A 3,240-nucleotide genomic window follows, 5' to 3' on the forward strand; every position below is an offset into this window, starting at 1 on the left:
AGAGAATGGGACAAAGAGAGGGAGAGAGAATGGGACAAAGAGAGGGAGAGAGAATGGGACAAAGAGAGGGAGAGGGAATGGCACAAAGAGAGAGAGAGAGAATGGGACAAAGAGAGGGAGAGAGAGAATGGGACAAAGAGAGGGAGAGAGTATGAATGAAAGTGTTAGGCATCCATCTGTAAAACTTCCACCTCTCTCAAGGAACAGCTTGGATCTCCAAATTGCATCATTCATGACCATGTCTGCAAAGCCACAGCACATAAAAATGGGAGTGTGTTCTGCTCTCTGACTTCTCTCTCCTCTGTGGGGTTTCTCTGAATTCTTGAATTATACACAGGCCTGCTCTGTTTACAGCCAGCATGAAGTCATAAGGTCATACATTGGTTATAGAATAGTTTTCTCCCATAGCGCTGCATAAAGAAACACCCTGCATGGTCCTCAATATGTTGTCCACTCTGCTCTCAGAGACAGACACACTGATCCACACAGATCTACAGCACTAGTACTGTAGCTTAAAAAGCCTGCACAAACAGCCCTCTCCAGACTGGAAGGGTGTACAGTTAGACTCAGAGTTAGAGCCCCCTTTAATTTTATCTCTCCCTCTTTCATAAACACATGCAGACATAAAGCACAGGCAACATGGTCCATCAGACCGGTTGTCATGGTGATGTGCAGCAGGCAAAACTCACATGCAGATGCACACACACGCAGACACACATCCAGGCGGGTGGGCTTAAGAACGTAGCGTGTGTCCTGCTCTGAGATAAAGGGTTTTTAATCAGGGAAAAGAGATCCCTCAGCGTCTCCGAACGTCCTCAGGGAAGGATCAGCTCCGTCAAACGCAACACAGCTACACCACTACATCCTCAACACCAGGATCTGTGTGGTGTGGGTTTCAGATGGGAAATACAAAAACCACAGAGACACACACTGCATCATCATCAACTGTGCGTCACAGAATCAGAATCATCAATAAATCAAGTGTGGGGGTGGTGGGACGTGGGTATGTGTGTGTACGAGAGAGAGGGGGAGTGAAGATTGGTGCTTCACTGTAGGGTGACAGGGTTTGTGTGTGTACAAACACTCAGTGTATAGAACATTAGGAACACCTTCATAATATTGAGTTGCACCCCCTTTTGCCCTCAGAACAGCCTCAATTCGTCGGGGCATGGACTCTACAAGGTGTCGAAAGCGTTCCACAGGGATGATGGCCCATGTTGACTCCAATGCYTCCCACAGTTTTGCCAAGTCGGCTGGATGTCCTTTGGGTGATGGACCACTCTTGATACACACGGGAAACTGTTGAGTGTGAAAACCCAAGCAGCTTTGCAGTTCTTGACACAAACCGGTGTGCCTGGCACCTACTACTATACCCTGTTCAAAGGCACATAAATATTTRTTCTTGCCCATTCACCCCCTGAATAGCACATATACACAATCCATGTCTCAATTGTCTCAAGGCTTAAAAATCCTTCTTAAACCTGTCTCCTCCCATTCATCTACACTGATTGAAGTGGATTTAACAGGTGGCATCAATAATGGATCATAGCTTTCACCTGGATTCACCTGGTCTGTCTATGTCATGGAAAGAGCAGGTGTTCCTAATGTTTTGTACACTCAATGTACATGTATCAGCCTGATAAAATGAAATATATTTCAACCCTATTGTTTAAGATGAGAAGTTAAATGCAATACCTCAATAAAGCAAGACACATACAAGCACACACACACACACGCACACACGGCAGGCCCGTCTCTCATTCCTCACTGTATATCCTGTCAAGGTGAATCTCCATTCTTCTGGAGACTGTTTGTTTGTTTGTTTGTGTGTGTGTGTGTGTGTGTGTGTGTGTGTGTGTGTGTGCATGTGCGTGTGTGTGTGTGCTTGCGTGCGTGCATGTAATAAAACCCATTTCCTGGCACTTTCTCATATGATCAATATTGTCAATATTATTCCAGTTGCATTTTCCACGCTGCTGTAATTCTTACACAAAGCAGCACAACCTCCTTTGATCTATTTGAGGAATTCTGTGGGTTCCTAATACACAGTTGAAGTCGGAAGTTTACATATACTTAGCTTGGAGTCATTAAAACTCCTTTTTCAATTTCTTGTTAACAAACTATAGTTTTGGCAGTGGTGGGCCGTCAGGGCCAGCAAGGCCTTCTCTGGTGGCCTAAACATCATCAGAATATATATATTTTTTWAAWWWWWTTTRCCKKKAAATATGTATTAAATTATTCCCCAGAGTAAGAATTATACTCTTCATTTCATAGCTTTCCTCTTGGTTGCACTGCTTCCAGCCCCAGGTTGAGATTTGGAGGGCTGGTCTTTATGTTAGATCTTTTATCCAATCATATTCAGCCATCATGTGTTGCCAGGGGTCTAAAATCTGCCCTCAGGCCTTCAGAATCAACAGTGCGGGCGCTTGTAGCTTAAAGTGAATGGAAATGAAAATTTAGTGTCAACCAATCAGCTTTAGAGTTGGCTATTGTACGCCTGCTGGCTGGCTCCAGTGTTACACAGGAGCCAGCTAGCAGGCGTAGTGCGTGCACGTCTTTTGATTGGATTACCAATATTGAGAAGCAGGTCCTATGYGCAGGTCTATGCAGATCCTCAGAACTAGGAAACTGAATTTGATAAACGAATTAATTTGCGTACAACTAAGCTGTTTTTTCAACCCACAATGGCGGAAGGAGGAGAAGATATCGATTTGGTCGAGGATATAATTATAACGCCATTCTCAAGACYAACTTTTCAAGAAAAGTTAGACATTGTAAGGAGAGGTCACCCGACGCCGATGCTACAAAGCCTGTCACAGGCGGGAAAGGGGTTCGTTCGCCACTTTCAAAGTTCCAACTACGAGCGCTATGGCTCCGAGAAGCACTGCAAACTGTACTGCTGGGAATGCCTATTATTTGCAAGTGATCGATTTGGTGTTTGGAGCCACACTGGCTTTGCAAACTTGAGTTGTCTAACCAAGGCAGCAACGAGACACCAAAGTACGGCTGGGCACTTACAAGCAATGGTGCTTTTGAAAACTTTTGGGGACACCCGAGTGGATCTACAGCTCAATGAACAATCGCGCAGGGCAACGGAGCTGCACAATGAAAAGGTGAAGAAAAATAGGGAAATATTGAAAAGACTCATTGATTGTGTCATGTTTTTAGGTAAACAGGAACTTTCTTTTAGGGGACACGATGAAAGTGCTGACTCCACAAACAAAGGGAACTACGTGGAGC

The 3,240-nt window shown here is 44.7% G+C and overlaps 1 protein-coding gene across 1 annotated transcript in view; it reads right to left on the minus strand.

The window, feature by feature from the left end:
- ptprga (protein tyrosine phosphatase receptor type Ga) overlaps positions 1-3,240 on the minus strand; it is a 324,968-nt gene that overhangs the window by 98,684 nt on the left and 223,044 nt on the right. The window lies entirely within an intron of this gene.

Source organism: Salvelinus sp. IW2-2015, linkage group LG11 (genome assembly GCF_002910315.2).
Source record: "Salvelinus sp. IW2-2015 linkage group LG11, ASM291031v2, whole genome shotgun sequence".
Classification (NCBI taxonomy): domain Eukaryota; kingdom Metazoa; phylum Chordata; class Actinopteri; order Salmoniformes; family Salmonidae; genus Salvelinus; species Salvelinus sp. IW2-2015.